The following is a 15,524-nucleotide window of genomic DNA, read 5'->3' as shown; positions in this document are numbered from 1 at the left end:
TCGCATAAATTTCAGGTAAACCAAAGTCAAATGTGTTTTAACTGTTGCATCTAGCTCTTTCAAAAACTCTCCTCACCGCACGGCTTTACTAAAAGCTCAATACTTGTATAATTTTGCTTATCTTTATCGTCAATTGCGCGATAAGTAAGGCCATGTTTTGCTTTGGGAAGCTTCTTTTAGAATTTCTATCAGATGACCTCTGCACGCAACTTCTGACCCAATGCTAATAATGTTTGATGGAATAATCAAGCGAGTTCTTAACTTGGCTAGTAGGTGTATTAAACCTTGCGCATTTAGACCACCTGATATCAACGTTGGCGTCAAATAAAATGTCCAGCATTCAGGTATATTAGACTTGATGGCAGTTTTGAATTGATTAATTTGCATCATCATTGCCTTTAGAAAAGGGCCAGTGCCATCTGCACCATTTAAATGGACTGTCACCCCACGTTTCCATAGCCAACCTATGCAACAGTTTACCTTTAATAACTCCAACTCTTCTTTGAGCTTTGTATAGAAAGAACAGTCACTTTTTGCAGTTTTGGATATCAAAGAACTTTCAAAAGAAAGACTTTCTCAGATTTCACATTCATCTACAAAAATAAATAACAGTCAGAGTATTTTAAGAGTTTTTTTAGTTTGTAGGCTACCCGATAGCACCGAATTTCTTGACCTTAACTAAAGGTCAGGCACTCCATTTACCTGGCTACTCATCCCAATTTGGGGCTGTGGGTAGGCAGACCAGTTAGCCAAAGGCTGAGGCCTCAAACCTACGCAGTTCTGCATTTTCAAGGCATAGTGGAGAACTCCATGGCGGCCTTGATACTGCAAAAATGTTGAATGTACTTTAATATACTGTTATGAGTATAAGGCTTGAAAAAATGAACTTACCAGAAAAATCACTTGCATCCATCACTTCTTTAGGGTCAGGTAGCGTGGCTTCGCTTCTTCGTTGGCAACGCTGCGAGCTCAGCCTGCGTATTCTCTTCTCTTATCCTCCTGCGCAATCAGTAAAGTGTGCACGAAGCTACCACGAGCTGCGGCTGCGATAAACGAGAATTTGACAGGGCTTTGTGAAAAGTTTTTGTGGGGAATTTATAGAATTTTGAAAAAAGTTTCTTGCACTTCTTGGACTTTTTGAAATACAACCGGATTTTTTGGGATTTTCTACTGACTTTTCAAATTCTCCAAGACTTTTCGGACTTTCTACGGACTTACGAAATCCTTTCGGACTTTTTAGATTTTTTATGGACTTTTTGAGTAAGTGTACGAGACTTTCGGAGTGATTTGCTCCTCGATTAAAAGAAGGAGATCCAGAAGGATTTAAAGGTTATGTAAGGATGGACATGAATCATTTTGATGAGCTGGTCAATCCGCTAGGCCCATTCTTACATAAGCAAGATAATAACATGAGAGAATGCATAAAACCCGAGGAAATGTGTTGCATCACATTAAGATATCTTGCAAGTGGCGAATCTACTTGAAATATCTACTAAAGTGTTACAACAAAAACTAAAATCATGCAAGTAGTAACAAATAAAAATGCTAACTTTTATAACTACTAATGTTAATAAGATTATTGAAATTAAGGTTCACTCCAAATCGCACCTCATGTCACAAACATCACAATATCATAACATAGGCATATAAATATTAGTACTCCAGTGAAGCTCACACCACGTTTTCCCACTCTATAAGCACATCCATCCTGCTCGTTAGACGATTCAACAATTGTGGGCCTAACATACATCCCTGTCTTAACCCTGTCTCGCATCTAATCTTGTTTTTTCTCCCTGTACTTTTCTCATTTAGCATACAAGTATCTTAATTGGTCGTCCCTCGGTATTTTGCGCATTTCCAAAATAACTATATGGTTGACAGTTACGTTAACATTTAAATTTAATTACACGCTCATAATAAAAGAAGACTGTTGGTCTGCAAGTTTTTTTCAGTTTATAGATCTGTTCTCACGAAGTTGTCTTCTTAATCATATCAGCCAATTATTCATAATCCCTTGTAATACTTTGCATATATTTGTAAAAACCGATGTTTCACTGTAGTTTAATCTAGCTATTCCGAAAAAAGCTTTCAAATGATGTGAATTTTATAATCTTGATGCCTCATGTTGGCTGGAAATTTTAGTCCCTTGGAGCGAAATTTGCCTAAAAAATCTTTCTTGAAATGAATATCCACAGGTGGAAAGCTACCTGATGGTTTTAATCGGTTTCTGGATTCTCTTCTTCATATGCTTACACTTATACAACATAACTGCATTGATTTAAGAATTCCTATTTTGATGGCTATCATTCTATCCATTTGTCTGAACCAATGAGAAAGGGCATCATGTCGACACTATTCTTTGTCTTTTTATTTGCGACTTGCGTATTCCCATAAGGTGCCACAAATGTTGCTACCACAAGGTATATTACGCGTCATGAAAACATTGACATTGACTTTAACTGCACATGTACATATGACATAAAATTTTATTTAACTGCGCATAACTGCGCATAATCTTCAGACAAATGATGGTTCATCTCCCCAACAATTGAACATAATCTTGGGACAAAATCTTTTATATCTGGTGACAAGGAAAAAGCCTTGATATCGGAACCAGTGGTAGCCAGATGGCTATTTGCTTTAAAATCGGGGTTTGATTATCAGGCCAGACCAGTGGTGACTTCTAAGGGGGCAGCACTTTGGGCAAAGCTCCCTTGTTATAGCTTCTTTTAATTGTTGGGGGTAGGGACTCAGCTATTACTCGAAAAACCCCATCTTTATTCTCCCTATGTCGAGGGAGAATTCGTCCTTGAAAACGCTTTAGCGTTTCTAGACATCCGGCAGGGGTTACAGTTTAATTTCTGTATTCAAATATGGTCATTGAAGATTTGGATTTCATCGAAAAAATCCGAGCAATCGCTACATCCAAACAAATCATGTTGCTTTGTGGAAACCTAGTACTTTCATCCTACAGCTCCAGTTCGAGAAATTTCCGATATAACAGTGATATTTCTAATAATCCAGCAACTTTTTAAAAATTGGGGGCCATGCCCCCTGCCTTCCTGCGGCCACGATGCCCCTGATTTAGCCATTGACAAAGATCTCTCTGCAGAAACATTATTTGCTGGTTTTAATAAGCAGAATGTTGGAAATGGGTTTAATGTGGAAATAAAATCATATACTGACACCTACACCGTAATGACAAAATATATATGCTTGATTGACACAAACATTGGCCATAAGAAATTCCGTAACAGGAAAACTTATTATTGAAAGAGGGAGGGGCTATAGCCTCTGATAGCCCAATGGCTACGCGCTCCCTAAATGCAGGTGCGAAAATAACGGGGGGGGTGTGGGGGGGGGGGGGGGGGGTGTGACACCCCCAATCTAAAAAATAGTCGATTTCGCAGGGCGCCAAGAAGAGCTTTGTTGCCACGCAGAAATGTCACCTCTGAAGTTCGTAAAGGGCCGTTTAGGAATTTTGAAATGGAAATATCATATTTGTCATGAACGTACCTTCCTGATATTGCATTTTAGAGAACGGAACAGTATGTAAGGAAAAGCTCCGTTATTTGCAAAGCGAAAGCATGTCTTACCGAAAGTCATAGCCAATGAATGCAATGATTAATGCATATGTTTATGAGGGCAAGGTTGAGTCAATATAAATTAATTTAAGTTGTAAATTATTTTCATAACAGGCACAGCGTCACTGGGGGGAATAGGGGGCTGAAGGCCCTCACTTTGGTCAAGATAAGAATATTTTATCATTTTTTCTATTACTTTTTAATAGTGCATGAAATAAAAAGAGAATAAACTGTTAAGATGCTGATTTTGTTTGATCTAATTACTAACTTTTTCACGTATATTTTCATTATTTTTCTTTTATTTGCATTAATTCAGTAAATCACTTTCTGTATCATTGCAATGTTTAAATTTTGGATGGCCTTCTTAATACAAGAAACTGCACATTTCTGTTCAGGAAATAAAATTCTTTCAATCAAAACAACATCTTCCTCTGTCATTCACAACAATGTGCAGTCTGAAACGAAAGGTTAATGTTTCTTTCCTTCCCCAACGTCTATCACTAGAGTTTTAGCATGAAATGCCCCTCCCTATTTTTCCCAATAAACAATAATCAGTTTTTTAGCACAATAGTATTTTGCTAAATTTTAGTCTGAAAGATGCTTTTTAGCCCTATTTTAAGGTATAATTTCAAAAAAAATTTTCACGTCGGACCCAACCATTATTCTTAGTCCCCCCGGGCTCAATCTCGTTGCTCCGCCCATATAATGCATCAAAAAATCATATGCCACGAGATAGAAGCTTTATTATCAAGGAAAACCAAATTTGACATATAATTTACGCTCACATAGAGAAATAGATATTTCATAAGTAATGAAGTTTCAAGTTTGTTTTTATTGCTTGGAAGTTTTTCCTTGGTAAAGACCAGTATACACTGGTGAAGCTTTCACTAGTAACCTATAGACAAACCGTTGCTACGAGGTCTGCAGGGCACCACTCAGTTTTGCAGGGCAGAAACCCTTTTCACCCCCCCAAAACTATTGGCCAAGTTACGCCTCTGCCTAAATGGGGTATTATATACTTCAAGACAATGAGATAGCTTCTCCTTTGAAGCTAAAACAGGCCTACAACTGCCAATGGACAAAAATTGAAGGACTTTATTATTTAAACAGAATTTAAGAAGTATTTAAACATACGACTTTTACTGATTACTCCGTCTCTGAAAACAAAAGATTTTAAACTTTACAAAGGCCAACTTTCAAGTAAGGTAAAATGATATGCTGAAAGTAACTGGAAAACACTGGATACAATAACATGACTTTGACTATGGTTAAACGAGAACAATTAAATCATTATTTCATTTCAAATTCGTTCTTCTAAATGCATGTACTTGTATAAAAACCATTTCTTTGCCTGTTAATTTGTCCATGTTTCCTTTTTAATAATTTTAGTAATATAGATACATATAATGCTCTGAACATCTTTGTGGTTCATAGAATAATTACGTACTTCAAAACTAAAGTTACTCTATCACGTTCGAGAAACTGGTCTTGTGGACATCCAGTGCCTCGTGCTTTGAAATTATATGACTTCAGTCGACTTGACTTATCAGCGAAACGGCGAACGCGATCAGTCGCTCAATATTTTTATCATTTAATCGATATTTATAGACGAGATACCTTTCAGCAAATAAACAACCGATTAACAATGTTTTTTCGATAATAATAAGATAAAAAAATAATAATAAAATGGATTGCTGCTCTACCAAGGGGTCGTGTTTGGGTCTATAAAAGGTTCGAAAGATACTTTTCAAAACCTGTTCTAAAACGAATGATTGATTGTTTTTCTCGAATGCTATCAGGGATATCATTCCAGTTTTTGACACCAGAGAAGTAAAAACTTTTCTTTGCATATTCTAACCCAACTTTGGGACTTTGCAGATCTCCACGGTTTCTGGCCCTATACTCTAAAGTCATGGATCTTTCAATGAACTTATGGCGAAGATTTTCGAAACAGAGGTAATGCCAGATCCTATATGTCATGGCTCTTTGGCCAAAGGAGATCAAAGGCTTTACAGTGAGCCATTTACAAATCCATCCGTCCTTAAACTTGGCATTCACTATTAGCTTCTTTGCCCTTGACTGTAATCGTTGCAATTGGTATAGTTTGGTGATGGAGAGAGCACTCTTAACAATGTTGCTACATAAATTGACAGGGAGTCTACTTTACGTTGATGTATCTTATTAGTTATTCATCTATTCTTGTTGCGTTGTTTAATTTTGGTTATTGTTAATACATTTAGTTGGTTTTAATAAGCTTTAGTATAGCTAGAAGTGTACGTTTACCAACTAAAAAGAAAGTGAAGAAAAAAAAATACTCACATATGTATCATCAGCATACATATTTGGGATCGTGTTTTCTAGACAATTCTCAAAAGCATTTATGTATAGTATGAAGAGTAAGGGTCCCAAACACGAGCTCTGCGGAATACCACACTCAATGCTACTTCTGATGAAAGTGGATCCGTCAAAATAACAGAACTGCTCCCTATTTTTCAGATTAGATGTGAACTAGCTGTGGGAAGAGCACTCAGCACCATACTCTCGTAACTTCAAGAATAGGATTTTATGGTCAACAGTATCGAATGCTTTTTTGAAATCAAGGAACATACTAAAGTTTATTTTCCCCTCATCAGAGTTCTTGAACCATGGGTCTATATCATTCAATAGACACTTCAGTGTACTGAGCAGGTTTTGGAACGCAAATTGGTTCAAACAAAGCCTGTTTTGTCCCTTTAGAAACTCTATAAGTTGGTCGTGTACAATCTTTTCTAAAATTCTTGACACAACTGATAACACTGAGATAGGCCGGTAATTGTTTACATCTGATTTCGTGCCTGCCCTATGAATAGGTATTACTCTGGCTTTCCAGATTTGGGGGAAAAAACACCTTTCTAAAGATGCATTATATATCAGTGTCAATGGTTTTGACACTAACTGTGGCACTAACTGTGGCACTAACTGTGGCACTAACTGTGGCACTAACTGTGGCACTAACTGTGGCACTAACTGTGGCACTAACTGTGGCACTAACTGTGGCACTAACTGTGGCACTAACTGTGGCACTAACTGTGACCTAAAAATTGCAAAGATGGGTGCACCAAAAGCACAAAACCAATTAATTCTGAGTTCCAATTGGAGCAGCAAATAAATGAAAATACTAGGGTAGCTGCGCTAGAGAAAGATTGTGTTCAACATACTTCCAAGACTCAATCATTTTGCCACAAATCGCCCAAATTACATTATGAGAGTGAACGTGCTAAAATTAGGAATGGTCGAACATTACCTTATCTTTGCAGTAAGGAAAATAAATACAAAGCGACTTTTAGATAAGCAGGTAAGACCAGTCGAAACACGTAGCCTTAGAAACTATGATAAGCAGCTATTCCTGGACAAGCTGTTAGCCATTGACTGGGAAGAGACCCTGATCCCATAGCCTCGATTTTTAACAGTGTTATCTCGTCTCTTCTAGAAGTGCATGCACCACTAAAGCGTAGAGAACCAACTAGCCATCACGCTCTTTGGATTACTGCCGAAATAAAAATCCTGATGAAGGAACGTGATTTACCTAGAAGGAGATCTGAGAATGATGCTTCCTATTGGTCAGACTATAAGAAATTGCGGAACAAAGTCACTTCTGAACTTTATTGATGAAACACAAAACAAGCCGAAAGCTATGTGGAAAACAATAAATATGGTTCAACATAAGAACTCAAATGACACTGTAACTCAAAATATCATATTCAAGGGCACAGAACTAAAATCATCTTCTCAAATTTCAGTAGCTTTCAACAACAATTTTACAGCGGTTGGACCTAAGTTAGAGGGGAAAAATAGAAAGTCAGCCTTTCGATGACACTCTTAAGTAACTTGGAAGTAAAGCCAGAGAAACCAAAACTAAACTACAGCCAGCAAGTGTAGAGTATGTAGAACGGGCTATAAAAGCTCTTAATAACTTTAAAGATATCATAAACTTAGTGCCACAGTTAGTGCCACAGTTAGTCAGTGGCGGCTCTTGCTAATGGGCATCTGGGGCAATGCCCCCTCAAAAAGATTCAAAGGAAATCTATGATATTCATATTTTATTTTATAGATAGTCTTACTGTGGTTAATTATATAAGTTTGTATCCCTTCTAGAAAAAGCTCCTTGCTATCCCGTCTCGTCCTTAGCCTCGCTTCTGGCCCGCTAGTGCCTTGAGCGATGATGTCATTTTACGGGCAAAGTTTTTTTTGCCCCTAGCCGACATGCGCACAAGCTAATTTTTCGACCTCGAGCATTGCGAAACGCGGCCTGTGATTGGCTCATTTGGAGGAATTCGGGGCAAGAAAAATTTTGCCCATAAAATGACATCATCGCTAAACAACAACCACATCTATATATGCTTTTTCTTCTGCGCTCCATGACGATCAACATCGAACAATGAATACAGTGAAAAATTTGCAAACTCGACCTTTCTATCGATAATCGCAATATTGATGGTCTGCCCTCCCAACTGTGAAAGTCACGAGCCGCCACTGCAGTTAGTGCCACAGTTAGTGCCACAGTTAGTGCCACAGATAATCTCTTCACCTTCTGCATCTACAGCTGAGAGTAAGTTCCTTAATGCCTCAATACTCTCCTTGTCATTGCCGGGGGTTAGGGATCTGTACCAACAAATAACTATAAAATTCCTGGCATGAAAATGAGTGATCTCTACGGCTCCGATCCCTACTAGAGGATCATCAATATCGTATCTAAGATTATGGCTAATGCTCGAGTGTACATAGTTAGCTACACCACCGCCGCTGACATCCCTATCTTTGCGGTGAATGTCAAAGCCTTCCACCCCTACCTCTGGGTCTGTAATATCTTTACTTAGCCTACTTAGCCATTCAAACCCAGAATGTGAAATTTGTGTTTGTTTATTACATGCTCATTTTCAAAATGGTGCTTACAGAATGATACAACGTAAAGTGATGCGATTCGTAAAACTCTGTTCGACTTTGTTGTTCAACTCAGTTGAACTATTCGGGGAATGGTTTCGCATTTCCAGCGAAAGAGGAAGTTGAGTCTTGCGCATGCTCAGAACTGTTTTTGCTCAGTCGCGCGCCAATAGCGAATCAAGTGGAAACCGGCCTTAAAGCCATAATAGCTAAATGCATTTTTGTTGTTTCCGCAAGACGGTTAATGCAGTTAACTTCCGCTATCCTGACTGTCCGCTAACTTGAATTTTGCCATCTCGAAAGTTTTCCATTCTCCGTCATTTTGATTCACCGGTATACATATCCTTCAAACATTTGGTCTCTCGGATCCTCTTCTATTTGCTATGGAGAAGAAATTGCACGTTATTTCAAATTTTACAAATTTTCCGCTCCACTTGATAAAAAAGTAGGTGAAAACCATGCTGCATAAAGAAAATAGCTTATAAATAATTTGTACTTGCTGAACTGCCAGTCGATTAGGGGTTAGAATACAAACAAAAATATGTTTATATTATAGATGATAATCCTGTAACAGGACCAGGAGGGGACGGATTTAGTAATGTCACAGACAATGTGCTTTCCTAGTTATACTTATTACAGATAGAAAAATCATTAACTTTAACTCTTTTTTTATTTTGATTGGTCGTCACGATTTATTTTCGCTTGAATCTTTCGTTGGGATGTAGCTTACAATATGTATTATTCCATATAAGTCTAGGGAAAAATTAGTCAAGCGACACACAGAGGGTCAAATCAACCTTAGAGAAAGGGCTTGAGAAACTGTCGGTGCCAAAACCTAGGTTGGTTTTACCAGCTATCTTTTGATGCGTCGATTCTAGTCCCTAATATAAGAATGTATTATTTGATTCGTATGTACCTCAGAAGTATCTCTTTGCGTGGGGAAAAAGGCTATTCATTGCAAACACTAGCTCGTTTTCGTGCGAAATTCTCCGCATGTAATTGATGCTATCAATATTTTAATAATCTCCAATTAAGGTGTGAAAGGGGACACAAATCGGTGAAAGGGGAAGCCACGTGCTCCCATGCTGTTTGGGATTCCTGGCCTTCTGTCGTGATTGCTGTTCACATTGCGGCAGAAAGGTGTGTCGTAACGCCAAAGAGGTAGGTTGCCAGTTTCAAACACAGGTTCAGAGAGCAGATGACATGTAACATTTCAGCCTCTTTTGCTAATTTTTCTTCTTATTTGATAAGATACTCGTGGGAATTTCCCAACGTGTGAGACAGAACAAATTTCCATTTAGTGTTGTCACCTAGCTTTAAACGAGAAAGGATGGTTGTCTCATCACATGAACGAACGATAAACACAGCAGATGCATGAACTGCAAAAACATCTAAATGGCAGGTAATCGATAATCAGACACAAGGTTTGGTCGGATTTAAAATCGCCATTCCAAAGGCAATCGACGGATAACAAAGACATCTGTCATCAATATTAGCCTGTCAATAAGCGTTTGAACGGTATCGCGTTCACTGATTGGCCAGATGTTGTTTAACAGATGACTGAATCAACTGAAGTGTCGGTCTATAGCCGTAAGACAGGGCTGTTCTGATAAAATCACGCCAACTGTATCCCATATGGCGTACCGGTAGATTTTTTTCTCACTCATATAACGAAGGTTGCCTATTTAACTCAACCCATGATTATCTCGCAAGCTAATTTGCTAGATTCCGAAAGGAGACTTGGACAAAGACAGTGTTAAACCGTAAGCGTAAACACACATACATGGAAAGGAATCTTCTACCTAAACGTGGAAAGTTACTTTTAGATTCCCGTCCTTCATTTAAATTACAGATCTGATATAGCAGTTGATCTGACAAAGCAGGCAAAGATAAGACACGAAAGTTTTTCTATCACTGTGGATCTATTGGTTCAACAAAGTAATCAAGAAATTTTGAAGCATCAGGACACTTATCATACAAAATGAGTAGTGGTAAAAGTGTTGACTTCTTGTCCTGCCGCCTAGCCACAAGCATTTGCGGAACATTGGGCTTTTTGGCTAACTTAATAGTCATGGTGCTCATCATCAAGGGAAGAATAAAAAACGTGGGTGAAATGAGATTTTTTGTCAGCCTGTGCACAGTAGATATGCTTTTTGGAATAATAGTGACGACCAATGTCTCAAGGACATCTTCCAGAACATCCGAAACGCAAAGCATATCCTCTAGAATCATATCCTTTTTCTTACACTGCCTCCTACTAGCAGGAACCCATACACGACAAAGCCACTTGTGCATTATAACATACGAGAGATTTTACGCAGCGAAGTATCCTTTCAAGTACACAACTACGTTTGCAAAAGCAGCAAAGAAGAAGATGCTATACTTTGTTTGGCTAGTTCCTTGTCTTGTTGTACTGTTTGTTGGCATTTTCGCCTTCTTGAGCCAATTCCCTCAGTTGCTCTTTCTAAGTGGCGCTGTCGGGCTTATCGCAACGTCCATTGCAATGACATACATGTATTTCATGATAAATCGACTGAGAAGACGAGCAAGAGTACAAGTTCTTGTTGCATCAAGTTCTGCCGCTAAAAGTGATCATGTACAACCGCAATTGAAAAGGCAAAATGAAAAAGAAAGAAAACTTATCAAAACAAGCATTATCGTTGTGCTTAGCTACATCATCTTGAACATGCCATGCATCATATTTCTCTTTATTTCTGATATTCAAAGCCTTTCCTGTGAAACCGTTCTTGGAGCAGGATTCAACATAGCGTTGACTTTTGGAAGTCTGAACATTCTAAGCGATCCATTGATATATTTCTGGCACATGACTCGCAAGCAAAAGTCTCAGCCAACTGCAAGGGCACAAATACAAACAAATTCAACTACTGGCTCTTCGTCTGTTATAACATAAAAACTAAACTTATTGAAAAAGTCCATTTTAAGGGAGACACTCTATTTCAATGTTAAATAAATGCAAATTTACAAATTGTTTGAAACAACGAAGGTTTTTGTGCCAATTTGAACTTTGTGGCACAAAGCAATTTTCACATTACCGATGCTATCTATTATCTCCACATTGTTAACAACCTGAACCTGAGCATACCACACCATACGACCCAAGAGTCCTGTGGAATCATCTTGCAAATATGGGCTGCTATTTCAAGATTCAAAATTGAAATATACATACATTGTACAGCATCTTTTTTCCTTCTGTTTACTAATCAGTCACTCCCTTGTTGAATCGTCCTGATTTCTAAAGGAAATTAATTATTCTCATGACGATGACATTGTAGTCAGAATAAAAGTCGAGACGTAACAAGATTTAGAAAATAATAATGCTGTTGTTTTCATTTCTCTTGTTGATTCTTATACATTTAATAAAATTTTCACATACGTTTATTTAAATGTTTATGCCGGATATATACCTATATATATAAGTTTTACTGATGAAGAAAAACGTCAAATTTTTTTCGTGAGAATCTTCACATATATATATATCATTGGCATTCAATTGGCCTAAAGGAAAAAGTTAAAAGTTAAACAGTGAAACTAAATGTATAAATGACAGAGACTTCAGTACTCTGACATCTTTGTAACATGAAATCTATACATACATACATGCACATTCCGCCTCTTGTAAAGAGAATGGCTCTTTAACTGTTGTTAAGAAGCATAACGAGGGATAAAAACAAATAATCAATTGATAAGAATGAGTTTTATGGCAAAATACATCATTTGTCATTAATCCTACCAAATAGATGATTCTGCAGAGCTGAGTTGAATAAAAAGATCTTTTTATTATATATGTTATCTAAGTTATGAGAAACTACGGTGCCTGGAAGAGGTTGCAAAGCGAGGTATTCTAAGATCCATACCGGTATACGGAGAGACCGTGAACTGTTTTCCGACAATTCTATAAACATCTATTCAGGAGCTAATCCACGGAGAGACTTGTAAACTGCAGTTGCAGTTTCAAATTCAATCATTTCTTTTGTAGTTAACCACCCTAGGCTTTCAATCAATGGAAGAGATGATTCATTGCAAGAGCTGTTAATAAAGCTTATCGAGCAGGGCTTCTCCACAAAAATCCCACACCGAGCCTATAATCTTGCCTATAGAAAAAGTTATATGTTATCTCCACTTAAGTTCTAAATCAATCTGAACTTATTTGATACTTATTTGATCCAATCATAACTAGGTTTTCCTCGTTTATACGGAGATTGATCACAGGATCTCAATTTTCCATATAATGCTTCTTTAAATCACTCGATGACCCAAGGATCATGCTTTGCATTTTGGCTACAAAAAGAGAGAGTTTATTACCTTCCAACCAAATCTGAAGCCTTTTAAGGTGAATTAACTGCTTCATTTACCTCGGCTATAGATTTTGATGACTACGAAATGCTTGTGTCATCAGCATACATGATTACTTTTGTGCTTTGCAACACACAGGGCAAAACATTTAGATATATATAAATAGTAGTGGACCGAGGCACGATCCTTGCGGTACGCCGCAGTTCACGCTTTGCTTTTTTTTATCTATGTCCATTTACTTTACAGCATTGTTTACGATCCTGTAAGTACGATTTAAACCAATCCAACTCCTCTTCCCGCACTCCATAATAAGAAAGCTTTTGAATGAGACTTGCATGATCTACAGTATCAAAGGCTTTTTTCAAGGCGATAAATACTACAGATGAAAGGAGTCCTTTGTAAAAATCATGGTACCAGTCATCACTACTTTTCAATAAGCACGTCAAAACTGAGTGCAGGGTTCTGAAGCCGGATGATATGAGTAGAATTCGGAGTAGGCGAAAAGTTGGTCGAAGATTGTCTTCTCAAAAGACGTGAAGCAACCGGGAGCACGGATATAGGTCTACAGTTTGACTTGTTTTCAGCAGGCCCCTCTTATAGCAACTTTCCAGTTGTTTGGAAATAAGCCCTCTGAAGTCAATTTATTAAATATAGTACCCAGGACTGTGTTTAACCGGGAGCATGGTAACAGATTCAGAGAAGGGGTTACAGGACATAATGGACAGTCTGAATTCAGTTGTTGAAGAGTTTGGAAATTTACAAAAAGAAAACGAGAGTGGTGGGGATCAACAAAAGAGGCAAAGATGATGTAACGATCAAGCTAAATGGTAAAGATCTGGAACAAGTTAAAAGCTTTAAATAACTTGGAAGCATTTTGACAAGCAACGGTTATTGCAGGACAGAGATAAGATCATGGATTGCGCTGGCAGAGGTTGCCTTTAGTTCGAGAAGAGAACTATTAACGAAGAAGTTCAATACATGGTTGAAAAGGAGAATGGTTAAGACTTTGGTGTGGAGTGAACAAACAGGAGATAAATAACGATCACGATATCGCTAACTCGGTGAACGATTATTTCTGCAGTGTGGGGAAGGATCTCAGTGACAGGTTGCCCGCCCAGCCTAACCCTCTTCTTCTGTCTCATCAATACGATATAATAAATCCCTCGAATGGAAGAAAACCATTCAAATTCTTTGCCATCGACACGAGGATAATCGAAAAAGGCCTCAAATAAGATCAAGACAGCACATGGGTCTGGTGTGGATAACATTGTCAGCTATTTCTTAAAGGTAGCCTTTCCTGTTGTTTCTGATTCACTCTGTGATATTTCGAGCCTCTCCTTATCTTCGGGTGTTTTCCTTGACAGCTTGAAAGTTGCTAGGGTAGCTGCCATATTTAAGGAGGGCCTATCTGCTGAAAGATAAAATTACAGGCCAATATCTCTTCTACCATCTGTTTCTAGATTATTTGAAAAACGTTTGTACGACCAATTATATCGATATCTGGACAAAAACAAAATCATATGCTTACAGCAGTCCGGTTTTTGCTCTTTACGCTATGTTGTCAAATGCCTTCTGAAGTGCACGAATGACTGGTACGTCAACATTGACAAAAGGAAATTTACAGCTATGATTTTTATTGACCTTAAGAAGGCATTTGTTACTGTTGATCATGGTACTCTTCTTGATAAGATGAAATTCTACGGTATCAGCGGCAGTGGCGTAGCGTGAGCGCAGAACTAAGGCATGCGGTAACATAAAATATACGGCTATGTTGAATGAATGTAATCTTAATTTTAAGCTTTTTAAAAATACAAGCGGTAATTAAGGATAATCGTAATAATAAATTTTGATTTTAAAGTAACAAATTCTTTGTACTCTAATTCTAACCAATCAAGGTGTCTATTCTCTGCATCAGAGGCTCCGACACAGGTTGGAAAGTGAAGAGGGGTCAAGGGAAAAATTATCACCCTTGCGAAAAGTTTTTGAAAAAAGCTCAATTGTTTTACAAAATTTTTCAGAATAACTCCTAGTGCTAAAACCGTTTCGCTAAAGATCCCATTCTTATTCATATTCCTCAAGAAAAGGCATCACCTAATGCCCACCAAATGTAAGAATTTTTATGCTATAATGCAGCAGAGGATTCCCGCAATGAGGAGCTTTCCACATTGCGAAATTGTTAACACATTGCAGAGCCTAGGCAAACAGGAGCAAAAGTTTCTACTCTCATTTTCTACTCTCATAAGTCATAGTTAACAAAGATGACAAAATGAGCTGTGAGAGTTGTTAGAATTGAAGATGCTTACATGTGTAAGGGTTTCAGAAAGTTGTTCCTTGCATATCATCAAGTATTTGGCAAGGCTTGTTATTAATCTTTATTGTTATTAATGATTGTATCTTAACAACTAGCATGACGTATCTTGTAATTAATTGATTTGTTGCTGAACAAAAAGTTTTGATTTGATTTGATTTAATTTGATTTGATTTGCGCTCAGGTCTACCGCATGCCCTGGTCCGTGCATTTTGATTATACTGGCAAGCCTTTTGACTTGAATTACGGAATGCGGATCATGACAAATAGACTTTGACCAAACTTTGACGAAACATTTTCTATTTTTACCCAGTCACAAAGTAGAGAATGGAAAATATTTAGATTTGGAATTATGTATCACGCAAAGAATACTCGCAAAAAGCAGCGTATAGGTAGAA

The sequence above is a fragment of the Rhopilema esculentum genome, chromosome 14 (genome assembly GCF_057945365.1).
Source record: "Rhopilema esculentum isolate cy_ngs chromosome 14, ASM5794536v1, whole genome shotgun sequence".
NCBI lineage: Eukaryota > Metazoa > Cnidaria > Scyphozoa > Rhizostomeae > Rhizostomatidae > Rhopilema > Rhopilema esculentum.
Note: the sequence above shows the minus strand (reverse complement) of the source record.